At 33.6% G+C, this 21009-nt stretch overlaps 1 long non-coding RNA gene and 1 pseudogene across 1 annotated transcript; one reads left to right on the top strand and one right to left on the bottom strand.

Moving 5' to 3' along the window:
- The first annotated feature begins 9497 nt into the window (after nucleotides 1-9497).
- Nucleotides 9498-10292, top strand: LOC133829129 (uncharacterized). The gene is made up of 2 exons (XR_009891553.1): nucleotides 9498-9810; nucleotides 9897-10292. It is a non-coding gene; the product is annotated as an uncharacterized LOC133829129 (long non-coding RNA).
- Nucleotides 10293-10545: 253 nt separating this feature from the next.
- LOC133832498 (uncharacterized) lies at nucleotides 10546-11513 on the bottom strand (annotated as a pseudogene).
- Nucleotides 11514-21009: the final 9496 nt, after the last annotated feature.

The raw sequence follows: 21009 nt of genomic DNA on the forward strand, positions 1-21009 counted from the left end.
AATTCAAATTTGATTAGATATTTAATTACGAAAATTGTTTAATTAAATTATAAATATAAGTAACCGTTAACTTTTCTCATTTTTTATTTTACTATTCTAATTTATGGCTATTAATTAATTAAGGAAAAAACTCTATCTATTTTCTTTTTTTTTCTCATTTTTATTTTAATAAAAATAATAGTAGATGTCGATTAAAAATATCTATATATAATAAAAAAAATGATCTATCTATTTGTATTTTTAACTTTTTGACAAAACACGAGATCCAAATGTTAATTCATAAAAATAAAGGATCCAAACAGGTAATCAACCTTTTGACAAAACACAAGGTCCACAAGTTAATTTTAAAAAATAAAGAGTCCAAATGAATAATCGACTAAAATACAAAATTCAAATTGGTTTGAACCCCTATAGAAAACATAAATTATATATATATATTTGTATAATTTACTTTTTATAAAAAAAATTTAACATTTTGAATAAATACATGCTCAAAAGGTTAATTTTTAAAAATAAAGAATCAAAACGAGTAATCGACCAAAATATAGTGTTCAAATAACTGATCTATTTATTCCTATTTTTAACCTGTTATACCCAAAAATTGGAGATCAATAACGTGGCAATAAAGGTGACAAGTGGCAGTGCATGATCAGTAAAAGACACATTAATAGTCAATAAATACATTGACTCCTCAGAGTTGTGATAAAGGGACCCGGTAGACTGACGAAGAATTTGGACTGCTTGAAAGATGTCATAACCAAGCCAAGTGCACCTTGGTCCGAGGAAAGCTAAGGAGAATGCATCCTAGGAGAGCTAAGGAGAGTGCATCCTAGGAGGCTAAGGAGAGTGCATCCTAGGAGGCTAAGGAGAATGCATCCTAGGAGGCTAAGGAGAATGCATCCTAGGAGAGCTAAGGAGAGTGCATCCGAGGAGAACTCAAGAGAGTGGTCCTAGGAGACCCCAAGAGGGTGGTCCTAGGAGACCCCAAGGATTTGGTCCGAGGAGAAACATGGCATGCTAGAGGAGAGTGCCATGATAGAGGAGAGAAGTGCATGTCCTACCACCATGCATGTCCTACCACCATGCACGTCCGACCAACAAATGTTTGTCCTACCACCATGCACATGTCCGACCAGCACTTGCATGGGTGGTCAGTAGGAGAGGTGGATCAACTAGCTAGAGGAGGACTGAGTCAAGATTCCCAGAAACAGCTTCAACAAGATACGCGGGAATCTCTCATTCTTCCCACAAATGGGGGGTTTGGTTACATTTTGAGTATTTTTTGTAATTTAAATGTAATAAATATAATAAAATATCCCAATTCTAAGGGATATCAGTTTGTATGACCCTAAGCCTATAAATAGAGGGCTTAAGGGATGAGAGAGGGGCTTCTTCTACTTCTTCTTTCTAGAGAGAGAAAATTTGGGTCTGAGTATTCTAGAGAGAGAAAGTGCTGGCATTTGAGAGAATTCTTGTATTTTTGCAATCTGTACTAAAGAAACTCAGTTGGCTTAATCCATCTGATCTTGAGTACGGATCAATAAATCACAACTCTAAGTGGATTAGGCTATTACCGACAATCGGGGCTGAACCACTATAAAAATCTCCTGTGTTATTTACTTTTCCTGTTTAAACCGTCTGTGTCGTTTTTATTTCTCTTGAAGGTTTGTCGTATTTGACGTTCTCACGTCGTTGGCTAAAAATGCAGTCAACATAACCTTTTGACAAAACTTGAGGTCCACAAGTTAATTTTTAAAAATAAAGGTCCCAACGAGTAATTGGCTAAAATACAAGGTTCAAATGGTGTGAACCATTACATAAAACATAATATATATAATTTAATTTTTTATAAAGAATTTTGAACATTTTGAATAAATACATTGTCCAAAGGTTAATTTTTAAAAATAAATGGTCAAAACGGGAAATGTTCAAATAATCAATCTGTCCATTCCTATATTTAATATTTTGACAAAACACGAGGTCTAAAAGTTAATTTTTAAAAATAAAGGGTTCAAACGAGTAATTGGGCAAAATAAGTCTTACACAAAAGATAAATTTTCTTATACATAATTTAGACTTTTTAATTAAAAAAATCATGTAAAGCATATAATAATAATAATAATAATAATAATAATAATAATAATAATAATAATAATAATAATAATAATAATAATAATAATAATAATAATAATAATATGGGCTCCTTGGAAAAATAGCCTCTTTTTATAGTGCAATTTGCACTTTGGCCTAGTTTCAATAGTTTTTAGCTAAATGACCTCTTTTATTAATGAATTTTATGTATTACCCATTTTACCCTTAAAATAAAATAATAATAAATTAAAACAAAAACCCTAAAAACTATCATCTTCTTTCTCTCACCCATCCACCCACACCCATCCACAACCATCCACTCTCATCCTGCCGCCACCACCATCACCACCAGCGACCCTTGCCCCTTGCCGCTGCCACCGCCGGCGAACACTGCTCATCATCGGCTGCCACCGTCTTTCCACAAATTTGGCCACCACCCATTCAAAATGTTAGTTTATATTTTTATGAAAAATGAGATTTTTGATATTGTTTTTGTATATTTAAAATGCAAAATGATTGTTTTAGTATATTGAAAATATAAGTAAGGATTTAGGTTTATTTCTGGATTTTTATGGAGGTTAAAATTTCAAAATCTGAAAAATTTAATAGTGGTTTTGGCCATTTTCGAGATAGAGAAACCCATAATTTTTTGACAGCTTGTCTAATTTTTCGACAATGAGTCTGATATTTTAGACCAGCTGTCTAAATTTCAGACCAGTAGTCATATTTTTTCGACCACCTGTCTAAATTTTAGACCATCTGTCGAATTTAGACAAGTAGTCTAATTTTTAGACAGATCGTCGTATATTTTCAATAACCTGTCGAATTTTTAGACGGGTTGTCGAATTATCAGACAAGTTGTCTAATTTTTAGACAGATTGTCGAATTTTTAGATTTTCAGCTTGATTTTAATTTTTTATATAAATTTTCAATCAATGTAATACTAGTAATTTATATTTGTTTATTGTATTATTATTTTTTTCACATGTCATTAAAAAATATTGTAATATTATGTGACAGATTGTGGAAAAAGAATGAAGACTCATGGAAATGGATTTCAAATGGCTCACGATCAAGATCAAGTTTGGTACAAACTAACCTCACTTATGAGGACTTAGTTGAACACATTTATGAAGTTACAAAAATCGATCGCAACCTCTTCGATATGAAATTAACTTACAAGATAACGACAATGGCGGAGATTGAACCAATTGTAATAAAAAAAAGTAGAGACATTGTTAGTTTATTTACATGGCAATTGCAAGCTAACGAAAATGATTGCAACATTCTTGTACATGTCGAGAGTTTGCCATTGATAAGATTCCATGTGCTCACGGTGTCGCTGTGACAATGTATCGTGGAGTAGATGTATATAGTCTATGCTCAAAATACACGACTTAATTTTGGAGGATGGCTGTGTAGAATCTATTTACCCTTTACCACCTGAGATAGAACGACATCTTCCAAAAGAGGTTAAGTCTCAAGTTGTTATCAAACCAACAAAGTTAATTCCCCCAGGGAGACCAAAGAATAAACGAATTCCTTCGAGATGAGAGTTTCCAAAGGAGAAGACTAATTCTGCACCTGAATTATCATCAAAGAAAGTAAAGGGTAAGGTTTTTGATGTTGATGGGGGAAAAAAGCAACGGAAATGTTTCAATTGTGGATGTTATGGACACAACAAAACCACATGCAAGAAATGATTGTTTTTGGATTTATTTTGGACTTGGTTTGATATGTAATGTTTTGATAATATTGTGTGATTTCATATTTTGGACTTGGTTTGATATGTAATGTTTTAACTAGGTTGTCTGAATATTGAAATTGGTTGTTGATAGTTTTAGACTACATATCAAAATTTTTAACTGGTGGTCGAAAATTTTAGACAAATTGTTAAAACATAACACAACCTATCGAAATATACAAACAGGTGGTCAAAAATTTTAGATAGGTTGTTGAATTATAAGACAACATGTCGATATATATAGACAGGTGGTCGAAAATGTTTAGACAAGTTGTCGAAACTCACGACTAATTGTAAAAAAGGTATAATTAAGATTCAATTCTACATGATAAAGTGTTGTTCTAATACTATGAAGATAATCATCATATCAGTACCTCAATAGCATATCTACCACCCAATCCTTGATCATCATAGTAGTTTGATTGAAATATGTACCACTCAATCTGTAATCATCATAAAGTCATAAAGATTAAGTTTTGTGTAACTTTATAAAATGTTAATTGGGATGTTATAATTAATATATATCGTTATATAGTTATTGGAGCCTTTTTATACATTTCAAACTTTTTGGACAACCTATGAAAATGTTTAGACATGTTGCCGAAATTTGAGACTACCTGTCAAAATTTGAGACAATTTGTCAAAACTCACGAGTAATTGTCAAAAAATTATAATTAAGATCTAATTCTACACGATAAAGTGTTGTTCTAATACTATGAAGATAATCATCATAATAGTACCTCAATAGGATATCTACCACCCAATCCTTGATCATCATAGTAGTTTGATTGAAATATGTACCACTCAATTTGTAATCACCATAATCTCATAAATATTAAGTTTTGTTTAACTTTATAAAATTTTAATTACGATATTATAATTAATATATATATATATATTGTTATATAGTTATTGGAGCCTTTTTGTACTTTTCAAACTTTTTGGACAATCTGTGAAAATGTTTAGACATGTTGTCGAAATTTGAGACTACCTGTCGAAATGTTTAGACAAGTTGTCGAAACTCACGACTAATTGTCAAAAAGGTATAATTAAGATCCAATTCTACATGATAAAGTGTTGTTCTAATAGTATAAAGATAATAATCATAGTAATACCTCAATAGAATACCTACCACCCAATCCTTGATCATCATAGTAGTTTGATAAAGATTAGAATCCATTAGATCCATTGATCATAATAGTTGATCATCATAGTAGTTTGAATGAAATATTTACTACTCATTAAGATTAAGTTTTGTTTAAGTTTATAAAATGTTAATTAAGATATATCTTGTTTTATTGTGTTATTGGAGCCTTTTTGGACATTTCAAACATATTAGACAACTTGTCGAAATTTCAGACAACCTGTCGAAAGTTTTAGACAGGTTGTTGAAATTTCAGACGAGGTGGCGAAAGTTTTAGACGGGCTGCCAAAATTTTAGACGAGGTATCAAAATTTTTAGACATGTTGTCGATATATGAGACTAGCTGTCGATATTTCAGACGAGTTTGGTTTTGGAATTGAGTTTGCTTAGGAGGAAAAATGTCTTTTTGGATTTGGAACTAAGTCAAGATGGGGCTTTGGGCTAAACACTTTAGCAGATTCATGTTCATCCCCTCTCACTCTCACTTTTGGTTACTCTAAAGAACACACTTGAGGAAATTCTTGAAGGTCTTTTGAAGTTAGTGGAATTTCTTGAGAGAATGTGGGATTTGTTGATGTTAGGAGCTGCTCATGACACTCATTCATCTGATAGTTTGACAGGTTATTATTAATTTTGAGAGGTTCTGTATCATTTTCGACATACAGTCTAACATTTAAAATACTTGTATCAATATTTCAACAGGCTGTCCAAAATTTTGACTGCCTGTCTAATGATTTCGACAGTTGGCTTGATATTTAGACTGCCTATTTCAAAAGTTCGACTGGTTGTCTGAAATTTCAACTGTCTGTCTAATAATTTCGACTACCGGTCTAAAATTGTGAAAATGTCCAAATAAACGGTCCAATAATTAAAGCTAAATAAAGTGCATATCGTCATTATTGGATTATAATTAATATTTTTCAAATAAAATTTTGTTAACCAACCATCACTTGATGATTTAGGAGTGAGTGGTGGATATCCTAGTAAAACTACTAAGAAAGGTTATGATATAATTTCAACTATCCAAAGTAGTAGGTCTGACTATTTTAGGATTATTTTGAAGCATCAAAATCACATATATACAAAATAATATTGCATTGAACCGTAGAGCATTATATGAAAAATACAAATCTCTACTTTGGGAATTCATTGCATAATTTGCATTAGTTTTAGACCACATGTGCACAAAACCAGGGAAATAAATATTTTTCAGTAATGAAATTGGATATGAGTAAGACATATGATTGAGTTGAATGGTCTTTCTTAGAGATGGTCATGCTCAAACTTGGTTTTGCCACACCTTGGGTTAATTTTTTAATGAATTTTGTTTGTTTTGTTCCCTATTCATTTAATATTAATGGGAAGGTCAAGCATGTGTGCTTTCATCTTCAACTCTTTCTTATCTACAAAATAGTGACACAAAAAATCTCTTCAATAGTACTTGTTGCATTTGAGCTTGGTGTACTACTAACATGACTTGTTTCATTACAATGATCATCATGGCATACATGAGGAAGTGGACCGTGGTTTTCTTCAACAGTGTGAGGTGCAGAACTAGAATCAGGAACATTACATATGTATGCACTATCAAAAGTTCTATTTTCATGACATGAGACATTCAAATTTACCTCAACAAGAACATCATCAATATTGTTTCTTTCCCCCTCTTCAACATCACTGTATTTTTCATCATCATCATCATCTTCTAAACCAACATCATTATCATCGTTTAAACCAGCAATATCAAAATCATCATCACTAGAAAGGTCTGTAATATAATCAACCTTTGCAGTAGAATCAATGTTGCGAATTTTTAAGCTATGCAAGTGCACACAGTCGCAATTTGTAATAATATGGTAAAAACCAAGTATCGTCCTCAAGGACTGAATTCTCAATTACTAGTCAATTAATTTCTCTTTCTATTTGATCAATTAGAATTCTTGATTCTTTTAGACACAGCAAAAGACTATAATATTCAGAAACAGTAATAAAAAATTTAAATAAAATAACAAATATTAGCAAAACCTTGGATTAAATTCACTGTAAAACAATTAGGAATCCTAATCTTCTCTACTATCCACTCTATTAATCTTTAATGTAATTACTACTGAAACTCTTCTTCACTGAAATGATAGGTTTGCAAAAGTGTTAACTATTCGAGTTAAGAAATAGAAAACCCAACCTAGTGTGAATTCCCTATATTTCTATGGTAAATTCAAACAATAGGAAGCAGTGAATACAACCCTCAATCACATAAACCAATTTGATACTCTCGTTCTAAATTGAAGTCTATGTCTATTCAATTTTAGCATATTCAAATCTCACTTTTCAGATTTTGATTCAAATTCGTAAATCATATGTAAGAGATGCGCAGTCAAATACATACACAATAAACCCAAATTGAATAGATTTCAGAATGAAGAGGAAATAGATAATTGCATTAAATCATAATAGAGTTTCAAGAGAGTCAATTAGAAAACCTAAACAGAAATTTAGTTCATAAACATGACTAAATCAAACATAAGCATAGAATCAAAAGATAAAGAAAAAGAAAAAGAACTCTGGATTTTCTTGTGGTTTCCTCTCTAGCCTCCTTGCTTAATCTGATCTCCCCCCTCTCAAAACGTCAATAATCAAGTTATAATAGACCCTAATTCATTTTTTCATGAAAAGACAAGATTACCCCTGAAAATTCCCCTAAATTGTGTTTCCGTACGGACCCTAGCGCTGGGGCGCTACGGGATAGCGCTGAGGCGTTATAAATAAGTCTCAAAACACGTTTCTGGAAAATTGATGGCGCTGGGGCGCTGAAACGTAGCGCCTAGGCGCTATAACCTGCATCAAAATATGCTCTCTGTTTCTCGGCAGCGCTGGGGCGCTACTTTGCACAGAATAAAACTGACTCTTTTTGAACAGCTTGCAGCGTTAGCTCATCGTATTTTGGTCATAGCTCCTTCAATATAACTCCGAATTAAATGATTCAAAAATATGTGGAAAGCTAAGAGAAATATCTACAACTTCTATTTCTAGACGTATTTCCAGAAAGTGATTAAATACTTGTCAAAATGTGGCATAAAGTCTCAGAATTGCGTTATAGAACATAAACGACGTGTGTTGAGCCTCTTTAATGTAGTATCTTCCACACATGATGTCTTGAGACTCCACAATCAACACTAAATCCATCTTATTCATCATTTTTAACATGTTTCTTCTCATCTCATGCCATAGTATGCACTTGACCATTAAAACCTGAAACAAAAAGAAAACAAGCGTAAATCTGCACTAACCAATCCTAAATAACTAAAAACACAGCCTAAAATGACCCTAACAATCAACATTGATAACAAGTTTATCCTTAGTGAGTGCATTTTCCATCTTCTTTATCAAACCCACACATAATGGAATTAGATCACGCTCTTGCCATGTAAAGAAACTAACAACGTCTCTACTATTCTTTATTGCAATCAGTTCAATTTCCACCATCGTTGTTACCTTGTAAGTTAATTCTATATCGAAGAGGTTGCGATCGAGTTTTGTAACTTCATAAATATGTTCAACTAACTCCTCAAAAGTGAGGTTAGTTTGTACCAAACTTGATCTTGATCGTGAGCCATTTGAAATCAATTTCCATGAGTCTTCATTCTTTTTCCATTATCCATCACATAGTATTACAATGTTTTTCGATGACATCTGAATAAAAAATACGACAAACAAACAAATATAAATTATTGGTATTACTTAAATTAAAATATTATATAAGAAAATGAAAATATGAAAATTCGGCGCCTTGTTTAAAAATTTGATAAGTGGTCGAAATAATGACATGCTGTCTGAAAATTAGACATGTGGTCTAAAATTTAGACTGGTGGTCGAAAATATACTATGACTAGTCTGAAATTTAGACAACTAGTCTGAAATATCAGACAACTGTCGAAAAATTAGCAAGTTGTCGAAAAATTCTGGGTTTCTCTATCCCCGAAAATGGCAAAACCACCATTAAAATTTTCAGATTTTCAAGCTTTAAGCTCCATAAAACTCCAGAAATAAACTCAATTCCTTACTAATATTTTCATTCTACTAAAAAAATCATTTTATACTTTTAATCTACAAAAACAACATCAAATCTTATTTTTAATAAAAACTCATATAAAGTAATATTGTTGGCCAAATTTGTGGAGAGGCGTGGTGGCGGTGGCGGTGGCGGTGATGGGAAGGGAGAGGGTGGTTGTGGGTAGGTGGGTGAGATGAGTGAGAAAGAAGAAGAAAATAGTTTTTAGAGTTTTTTTGTTTTGATTTAATATTATATTATTTTAAAGGTAAAAAGGATAATAACAAAGTTTCATTAATAAAAAAAACTATTTAACTAAAAACTATATAAAGTAGGCTTGCAAAAGACATCTTAAAAATAAAAATAGGTAATTTCCACCCATTTATCATAATAATTTTAGTCGTTTGAATTTTTGTAGAGAATGTCGTGTGTTTTGTAATTTTCCCATGAATAAAAGAGGAACATATTAATGCATGGTAAAATGGGGTTTTGGAGCGGGGCGGGGCGGGGCGGGACCCCGAAACAAATACTGTATTTCAGTGTAATCAGGGTATACCGTATACTCAGAGCCAAAATGTTCTTTCTCAGGCCATCCCCAAACGAAAACCCTTATTCTCCTGATTCCCCAAGCGAAACGAAGACGAAGAAGAAGAGGTTGCAGAAGGCTATTTTCGTCAAATGCTTCGGTTTCTTCCCTGGGCGGGGAGTAAAGCTTGAGGGGTTTCTATGAAATCGAAGCTTGAGGGGTTTTGCGGAAGGGTGGTTTTCGTCAAATGCAAATGGGTGTGTATATATATATTTGTGGGTTATGTACACAAATATGTATAAACACAAGCTTCTTGTATATATGTAATGGGTGTGCATTGCAGGGTCCGCTTCTATCAGCTCACAAGAAGCTTGTTGCAGAAAAACTCGCTGAAGAAGACGCTGAGAGGAAGGTGAAGAAGGAAGTCAGGAAGGAAAACACTTGGTAATTCAAATGACCTTTGTCTATAAAATATGAGTATATGAATAAGATTATTATTAAGAGAGAGAGCTAAGTAATTAAGATGGGTTCGATATATGGGGTTTGTGTGGTACTATTTGTCATATTTATATGTATATAGCTAGATCTTGTCCAAGTTGAGATATTCGATACTTGTGGAATCTGTATGTAAAATTGATGGTATATGAATATCAATGTTCCTAAGGTATATATATTGACATGTGTCACATTCAACCATGTTCTTAATCTATAATATTCAAGATCAATTTCTCTTTTCTGATATGATATCTCTCATCTATTACTGAATCCACATTTTCCACTCCTTTTCTCACTAGCTACCCCAACAGTACCAATTAGATTTAGTTGATCAAGCAAAAGCAAAGATATAACATTCTGAATCATTAACTCCGTTTCTTCTTCTTCTTCTCCCTTACCAGCAAGGATATCACAAACAATGATAGAATATTAGTAATTAATATTGGCTTAAGTTGTTATCTGTTAGCATTGAAACCATCAATATCAATACTTTTTCATTACCAATATGCTGTTACTAACTTCTATATCTTCAGGTTCAATACCACCCCTTTAGTATTGGTTCCTTTCTGGTTTTTAGTCCATTTAGAAAGAAATTAAGGAAGAGTTTGTTTAGTGAAAGTCTATGGTTTTCTTTCTTCACATCACCATCATCATTACGAACAAAAAGATTGTGCTTCCCCATATATATTAATGTTAAGTGAAGTGAAGTGAAGAAACATTAATTAATAATGCTTAAATAATATAAAAGTAAGTAATAAATTAATGAATTAACAAATTTAGTGATGAGTAGTAGTAGTAGTTTTTGTAGCCATGACCATTCTCCTAAGAGGACTAGGGCCAAGCTTCTTCCTTCTCATGAGATTTCCTCTTCTAATGACTTCCATTTGGTTCCTTCTCCTGAGTTGCATCATAGAAGCTTCTTCATCCACCACAAATCTTCTCATCAAAACATCTTCACTTTATGATTTCCCTTTGAATATCACTCTTCTACCTTCCATGCTATGCCCCCCACTTGTAGAAGCCCTAGTCTGATGATTATGATCTTGAAGATGATGATGATGACCACCTGATGATGATGAACTCAGCTTATTATTATTGTTATTTGATGATGATGATGATCTGGGAAAGCTGTTGCTCCTTCTAGGAGGAATGTTCATCTCAGCTCTAAACACTTCATTGTAGGATGATATGGGTGCACATAGGCAAACCCTAGTCTATATGAAGTTGCCACCTTGAGAGAGCTACACTTCCTTAGCTTATTTTGTCTGTTGTTATTAGAATTTGGTGTCATTGCACCATTACTACTACTTGACATTTATGTTGTCGTTTTGGATATTGTTTTCCATATCGTTAATGTGGAAGTAGTGTCGTTTCTAGTGGTAGTGGACCTATTGGAAATTGTTCTCCATAGGCTCCCCACCTCCATTGCTTTCTGATACCAAGGTTTCGTCCTGTGTTTGTACATTATTTATGAATATTATTTTGCATGCTCAAAGTTGTAAAATCAAATTAGTAAAGTCCGTACATACCTCAAAAACAAAAAACAGATAGATTTTTGTGACCAAGTCCAAGGATCAATCTACATATTATGATTCTAATATGTATATATTAAAATACATATATCTAAAACTTGTGTGTTGTTTGATTATTTTCATTGATATTGTTAGTTGGTTAGGTAAATACAATAGGGGAAATGTTGTCCGATTTTCTATAAATCTAGTTATCATTTAAAAATTTTTTTTGCATGCATAATTATTTTGATTTTGATCTAGTTATTATGTGGATATAATGTAGGTTAGAACGAACTCTAAACATGTCTACCTAAGCTGATACTGAATCTAATTTTGTTGATGATGTTGATTTTTTTCATTCAACACATACACAAGAGACACAATCTCTAGGCAATAGAAGAGATGAAAATGAGAGTAGAAGTACAAAAAGAAAGAGAACATCTCCTGCATGGGATCATTTTACATTGTAAAAAATTGATGGTAAAATGAAGGCAGTTTGTAACCATTGTAGGAGGAAATTATGGGGAAAGAGTAGTAATGGATGACAGTAGATTAGCCCTTTATTGGGGACATGGCAACTCAAATGATGTCTAAGTTTCAAAATTATTGGGAAGAAATTCATGGGCTTATGACTGTGGCAGTTGTTTTGGATCCAAGATATAAGTTTATGTTGATTGAATATTATTTTCCTACCATTTAAGGAAATGGTCAATATGAGATTGAAATTGAGAAGGTCCACAAGCTTTATTATGAGCTACTAGAAGAGTACAGTTCTATGTTTCCTAATATCAGAGAAAGAAGTCAGCAAATGGATAGTGTATCAGCATCTTCTCCAACACAAATGGATGATCTATCTAACTTTGACACATATTGTAACGCCTTGGGTAACCAAGACCGTTACACTGTGTGTTTAAAATAGTGCAGAACCTGCTAATCAGGTCATTTGAATATAAATGTGTTTCTAAGGTCATCTGACATATTAGGGTTAAAAGATTTTGATTGCAAAATGATTAATTTTCATTAAAATAGGAGTTTGATACATGGGATCCCAAAATTAAGGTTTACGTGGCAGAAACAACCCTCAAAAGTTAATACAACCCGAGCCAGTCTAAATGGTAAAATACAATTTAGAGCTCTAATCCTTGTAAATTCCTCGGCCATGGCGGTCGACCAGTTGCCAATATACATACTGCCCCAAAGCTCTCAAACTCATGGCTGGTCCAGCTTTCCTTTGCCTTTACCTGTACCATGTAGCACTCGTGAGCCAAGGCTCAGTAAGAAAACCATAATCAACAAGCATAGACAGCAACAAGAGCATGTAACAAACTTCAATCCAATCAGTTCAATTAATTAGCATAATACACGTATTAAGCTAGGCAATGTTAAACATATACTTTCAAACATATAATTCAATCTTTAATACAAATATTTAGCTATCGACACCCTTAGGCCAAGGCCTCTAGTTATTTAGCTGATTCCGACTTGCTTAGGTCGAGCTGCGTTTAGTAAGCATATCATCAGCCCCGACACCCTCAGGCTGTATTTTCACATCACACATAACAGATATATAATTCACAGAATACACATGTTCAATTACAGGGAATCTCAGTCCTGTTCACAACCACTTGGGTGCAGTTTTCTTACCAAGAATCCCGAGCGATGGATAAAGAACGGTTCCGAGCACGATCCTTAGTCCTGAGCCAGTCACAAGCAACAATGGATAACTATCAAATTCTAATCTAATTAAATGTTTTGGAAATAAATACTAGCCTTTGGGACCTCAAATTCTACTAAACCAGGTAGTAGAATTCTTCCTGAGCGCTTAAGTTTAAATTCTGGAGCCTCCCTGAGCCTAAAAACAAACCTAGGCCATGGCTGCCTAGGCGGGTCGCCACCTGGCCTTGAGGGTCGCGGTGCGCCTCAAGTCAGAGGCACAACCTCTTGCTTCTGGGGGGAGGCGGGCCGCGACTTGCCCCCTAGGGTCACGATGCACCCATAAATCAGCAAGCCCTCCCAGGGCCTTTTATGCATGCGGGCCTGGGCGCCCATGAACTGGGTCGCGGCGCGCCCCCGTGAACCCAAAAATCCCTGGGTGTCCAACTTTTTTTTCCCAACCCAAAGGCCTAGAATCCAACCTAATTATACACCCAAACCCATATCAAGTCTAGAATTCTTAATATCACTTCAAGAACAACACATATAGCCTAAAATTCCAATTCAATCTTCCCTAAAATAACAAATTCAGAAACCACCCAAGAACCCTTAAACCAAACCAAACCCAACATAATTCATCAATTAAAACTTAGAATCTTACCTCAGTTGATAGCCTAATCTCCTCATAAATTCTTTGACTGATCCTAGCCTTGGTTTTCCCCAATCCTCAAGCTCAATTCCCTGGCTTTATCCTTCAAAGCTTCAAAGTTTTCCAAGCCCAAGAGAGAGGGAGAGAGAGACCGTGTATGAGAGAGAGAGAGAGCTGAGGGAAATGTTTGAAAGTGTTCTGGTGGGTTCTGTCCATTCCTAGAATTAGCTAAATATACACTTTAACCAAAAGACTAAAATACCCCTCAAGACAACTCAACCCTCTAATTACTCTTAAGGGAAAAATGATCATTATTCCCAATTCTCGCTAATTCCTCGAGTCATCCTACCAATTCTCCAATTAATCCTGTCATGTCCAACTAATTACCAAATACTCACTCGTTACTCGATAAACCTCGATTATACCTTAAATTTCCCAAAATACCCTTAAGTTCACCCCGACTCGGGAATTAAACATTGTTGTGACTATTATGCTAATCCGCTCACTAGGATCACCTCGAGCTGTATACTGCAAATATATATCCACATAATAATGTGGTCTCAACCATTCTACACATATAATCACATTTATGCCCTTAACGAGCCAAATTACATATATGGCCTTATAAACAAGAATGGGCTTACATGCATATCTAATACTCATAAACATGCATATAAATATATTCATATCATCATATATATATCATGCATGCCACATAGTCACGCATTTAAATCGATTAATCACACATATATCCAATTATGCCCTCTCGGCACTCAAACCAGGGCACTAAACCCTATTAACATTTTTGGGTCGTTACACATATGTTAGAGTTGCATATGGTGTAGAGAATGTAAAGTCAGAGTTAGAACTCTATTTGGAAGAGAAATTGATACCTAGGATTGATGAGTTCTTTGGTATATGCAATTATTAGAAAGTAACAGGACTCAAATATCCTGTGTAATGGGCTTACATGCATATCTAATACTCATAAACATGCATATAAATATATTCATATCATCATATATATATCATGCATGCCACATAGTCACGCATTTAAATCGATTAATCACACATATATCCAATTATGCCCTCTCGGCACTCAAACCAGGGCACTAAACCCTATTAGCATTTTTGGGTCATTACACATATGTTAGAGTTGCATATGGTGTAGAGAATGTAAAGTCAGAGTTAGAACTCTATTTGGAAGAGAAATTGATACCTAGGATTGATGAGTTCTTTGGTATATGCAATTATTAGAAAGTAACAGGACTCAAATATCCTGTGTTGAATATGACTGCCAAAGATATATTTGTTGTGTCCATTAGCATCGTTTTGGAATCTACATTCAGTACTGGTGGTAGACATGTGGGTTCACACCGAGCAAGACTTCATCCTTCTACATTAGAAGCATTGATATGCACTCAAAATTGGTTGGTAAATGACAAAAAAGGTAAATATACTTATCTTTTTATATATATATATATATATTCATATTTTGATGTATTATTTCGATATTAATTATTTTTATTTTCTTTACAGAAGCGACTCCACTAGTCACCATGAATGATGAAGACAATGATACAGATCCAACTATGGTAATTAATTAAGTTTTTATAAGTCATCAAATAAATTATTAACTTTTATTATTAATACATATATATTTTTTGTAGGAGCCATACATAATTGATCTTGATGATTGAGGTAGCAGGTCAATGAAGAAGAAAAAAGTCATTTGATTCTTTTGAAGCACCATAAGTGGAGCACTATGTTGTATATGATAGTTTTATTATACTTTGTTCTCTTGAGAAACTCTTATTATACTTTGCGAATTCTAGATATAAATGACGATATAATGATATGATTTAATCCAATTCTCTCATGCTACTTACATACATGCATAGTACTTAAAATTGACATTTTATATGTGGTTTAGAATATCTTTAATTCTAATAGACTTTAGGTGTAAGATTTATATATTTTTTATCCCACAACTACTATATAAAAGAATTGTAAATATTAAAAAATATGTTTTATATAATTTATCCTGATTCTTGTATTTATTTTTGTAAATTTTAAAATAAAAAAACAAAATAAAATTTTTGAGGGTGTAGTTGATACGAAGTGTAAAAAATAAGGATTGCAATAAAAAAAAATTTAGGCCTAGGGAGAATTCTAAAATTATAATTTAATGTTTCTTTTAAAAAAAGTTAAATGAGGCAAATGGGGCGGGGCAGACCCGCCCCGATTAAACCGAGGTGGGGTGACCCAACCCACTTCAAGAAACTAATCAGGGTGGGGCGGCCAGAGTGTTAGCTGGGCAGAGCGAGGCGGGGCAGACCCATCCCATTTATATGCCTAAACATATTCGATCTAGGATAATGAGAAGGAAACCAAACTTCCCAACCAAAAAGGTGTAGAGGTAAACAATCTAGAAAGTCATGTAATTAGGAAAACTGAAAATATGGCATTACAGTGCTTAATAATGTGAGATGAAGGTCATCAATAGATATTAGCTCTTCGGCTGAATGATAACAAAAGTTTAACCCGATTTGAACAATAATTAATTTTTTTTTTGGTCAAGTATACCAACAATAGTTAGTAAATAATGCACATTTGCCACATAAAACAAAGAATATATGATATAATAATGACACCTAAGAAAGAGATGGAAAGGAAGGTGTAAAAAGAGATGATTAAAAACTATGAGAGGGGACAAAAATGGATGGTGAAAAAATAGGAAAAAGTAGTTGAATGTCATAATATTAAATTAAGACGTCTTTTTCTCTCCCACTCCCTTGTTTGTATCATTCCCCTTAGTTTTAGGGTTTCTTCTTTTGAGTGAATGGCTCTTTCGGTCGGAGTGCCACCTCCACCCTCATGACAAGGTGGGCTTCAGCCGAGATGCTCTCTTGTTGGGGGAGAGTGAGATAACACCACCTCAAAATTTAGAATCTACACAAAATGGATTGACAGAGACTAAATAAAGATTGAGAAAGATTATGCAAACCCAAGTTGGTGAATGATCTTCTTCAACCTTGATGAACATTCAAAACCCTTGTAGAACCCCAACTTTGAGCAAATCCTTAGAACAAAACAAAACAAAAAATCAAAGGCTTATACACATTTCTTAACGATGTCCTAATACTTTATTTCCTAGCCATCATGGATGTTTGATGCCTTTTTGAGGAGGAAATAAGGATTGAGATTGAACAAGCCTTAAACTCACAAAGTCAAGCACTTTCTTTATGAGTTCTTGGATAAAACTTGAGATTCTTGGATATGGAGAGAGAGAGGGAGAGGGTAGAGAGAGATTGTAGAGAGTGATCAAGTCTTCCAAAACACTATTTTGACCCTTATATAGAGTAGGCATCGTCATTAGGTCTAACCAATATGATTAGACTTGTAAAACACATAATTTAGAGCATTTTACGTAACTTGTACGGATTCGAGTAGGCAACATGTCACCTTAATGCACGCGATGCATCGTTTGCTAGGGTTTTTGAAACCTTAAGCATTAGGCGATGCTACACCACTTGGGTGGCGACGCATCGCCACCCTCTCTGTTTTTTGACACTTCCAAAGGTCCTAAAATTGCTCCAAATGCTACCAAACTTTTGGGAACCCTTAGATAACTTCATGCATCACTTTGGACTCGAAAATGCATTTTTAAAGTGCCTACAATTCAAGCTCAATGTGAAATTTTACTAAGTGTTTATATCTAGCTTGTATTTTAATACTTATCTTTTTCTATTTAACCAATCATAATACCTTTTTCCCTACAAGAGTGCATAGTTGGAGCAATTGGCATGTAAAATTTCTTGGTGTTGAGGGGCCAGATCTCCCTCTCCTCTTTGAGTCCATTCAGCTCCTTAGTGCGACATTCTTCCCTCTCACCGCGGCTACTAGTGGTGCTGCGTTTTACTTCCATTTATGACTCCCCCGCTCCTCTACTCAATGTGGTGTGGTTCGACTTTAGGGAATGGCTTAGCGTCAGGACTAGCGTGGATTCTCTAGGATTGAGGTCATGGTCGTGGGTCATTAATGGTGGTGCTTAGGGGCGAACTTGGTTATGTGGGGGTGGAGCTCGTAGATCTCAACCGCTGGTAATGGTGAAGTTTTTGCTTGCCTCTCTGCAATGTCCTGTGTATTATTGTGATTTTGTTATTTGGTTTATGTATTTTGTTTTATTTAGATTTTGTTTTGTTTGTTAGGTTTTACTTTGTTTTGGTGTTGTAATAATAATGTTTACCACCCTGCCCTATGGAATGTGGATTTTTTTCTTTTTTTGTTTGATCACTCCCTTAACTAGTTCATATTTAGGTGGTTTACTGATTCAGTTTGGAGTACAGTTGCTTAATTGCAATATTTTTGAAAAATAAACCACTATCACATGTTTCTATTCGAGAGGGGGGGGGGGGGGTGGTTGATATGTCCTTTGGTGTTTGCGTTTGTCCTATTTTGGGTTCGTTTTATTTCTGGGTTATTTGCTCCATTGTTGTAATCAACGTGGTTTGTCATATTTGGATCATCTTCATTGTGAGATACATGTAGCTCTTTTGAGTGTTAGTCTCACCCGTAAGACTTTGGTCATTTTTTAACCATTGAAAGATATTCCTGTTGCAAATTTTATATGCTACGCAAGTGCACGTATCGCAATTTAGTAATAATCTTTGTAAAACCAAGTATCGTCCTCAAGGACTGAATCCCCAATTACCAGTCAATTAATTTTTTTTTATTTGGTCGATTAGACTTTCGATTCTTGTATACAAAGCAAAAGAATATATAAAATGCAGAAACAATAATTAAAGATTAAATAAAGCAATGAGTAATAACAAAACCTTAGAATTAAGCAATGAAAGAGTAATTAGGATATTTAATCTCATCAACTATCCTCCCTATCACTCCATAATACAAAATACTAAATTCTTCTTTTTTCTACCTATTTCAATTAACGAGTTGACAAAAGCAGCTTATAATCATATTATGAATTATAAACTCAACCTAAGTGACAATTTCCTATATTTCTATGGTAAATTAAATGACAAAGACAACATTAATCTTAACAACTCAATAAATAGTTACACAATTAATCTGGATACTCTCGTTCCAAATTAGAATTATGTCCAATGTAACCAAAGCAAATTCAAACCGCACTTCTCAGATTTTGATTAAAAAACATATAGATAATGACTATAGATGGCCAATCAATAATAAATCAATAAGAACAAGATATAAGGAATTGAAAAGAGATTGAAGAAGAAAATTGAATTTGCATTAATTCATAATAGGGATTCGAGTGATTCAATTAAAAATCCTAAACAACAAATTAGTTCATAATTGTAATTCTAATCACAAAGAAAATTAAAAATAACATAAAGATAATAAATGAAAAGTAAACAATTGAGAATTCTCCAAGCCTTCCTCAGCCTCCAAGACTCTTCCCTTCTATCTTCCTTGTTTCTTTTTTTCTCCTTTCTTTTCTTATAAAACCTAATTTCTTTTCAATTCTTGAAGAGGCGGGCCGCAACTCTACATGAACCATGCCGCGGTCCGTATCAAAATTCACGAGGATTTGCACTTCTGAGCCGCGGCTCTCCCAAAGCCATGCCGCGGCCCAAGTCTCTCCTCCAAAACAGTGGTTCTGTTTAGAGGGCTGGCCGCGGCTCCAAAGCACTCATGCCCCGGCTCTTAAGCAATTTTTCAACTCATGCATTTTTAAGCCCAAAAAATTACCAACGCCTCCAAATCACATCGAGATCCATCCTTTGTCAAAAATATTACTAAAACTTGGATATTTCTTCTCTTTTTGGACATTTTTCTTCCAAGTACTCAAATCTACCTGTTATTCACAAAAACTATAAAACAAACAAACGAAAGCATAAACCCGCACTAAATGAAAGAAAAATGACATAAAAGACTACCTAAAACACCACCTAAACATGATAAAAACTAAACTCAACAATCCCCCCTTGAAAAAAAACTAAGGTCCCCATCTTGAAATCTTGTCTCTTAAGTGGCTATTAATTTAATAAACTCAAAATACCTCCAAATAATCCAAACAAATAAACAAATATGATCAATTTTGATTTCTAATATTGATTCTCAATTTAGAAAGAAAAAAAGTAAACAAGTTTAATAGGTCATAACAACGTAAAAATAACATTTTAACAATCAATAACATAGTATTTCATCCTTAAATTATGAAATTACACATTTATCTAAGCAATTATAATATTTAAATAATGAAATAATTAGCTGGAAAACACTAAAATTAAGAAGTTGAAAAAAATAATAATTCTTAAATAATTTTTTGAAGGGATCTTTGTAGTGAAAGTACCAAAGCTATACAAAATATTACAATTAAGTACCTAAGTTATTTTTTTGACAGCAAATGTCCCCAAGTTCAACTTTTCTTGTACCATTGGTACTTGTCGTTACCATTTAACGGAAAAGTTAACGACAGGTACTAACGGTGCAACTAAAAGTTGATATTGGGTACTTTTGTAGTAAAAAAAAATAAACTTAGGTACTTAAGTGCAAATTCAGAAAACTTATATGTTGGGAATATATGACTTTACTCTTTGCAAATCAACAATGAATTATGATAATAATGCAATATTCCAAACCCTAGATATTGATCAAGATTCAAATTCAAAGTATGAAGGCAATTCTTGATAATCAAATAAACATGTTCATGATATGAATGTTAATATTGAATATAATGAACTAAATGATTAAATGATGGTAAGATGAATTTAGATACATTTAATCATCAATACTAATAATGAATAACATAATAGAATTACAAAATACAAGATTAGGGTTAGAGAGACACAACATTTGTATTGAGAAACTTGAATCTTCAACTTGGGGAACTTCTAAGACTTATACACAATGTGAATATTGTTGTCCAAAATCTCTATTCCGAGCATTCCCAATTTCTTGAAACTTCAACTAAGTAGAGTGAGATTTGGGATTGAACAAGCCTTGAAACTCATGCAAGTCAAGCAAGCTTTATGAGTTTCTTGGAGAAAACTTTGGTCTTAGAGAGCTAGAGAGAGAGTTTGAAAGTGTGATCAAGTCTTTTCAACTATAATAACTCATATATATATATATATATATATAGTGTAGGAATCATCATTAGTCTA

Source organism: Humulus lupulus, chromosome 4, assembly GCF_963169125.1.
Source record: "Humulus lupulus chromosome 4, drHumLupu1.1, whole genome shotgun sequence".
NCBI classification, from domain to species: Eukaryota; Viridiplantae; Streptophyta; class Magnoliopsida; order Rosales; family Cannabaceae; genus Humulus; species Humulus lupulus.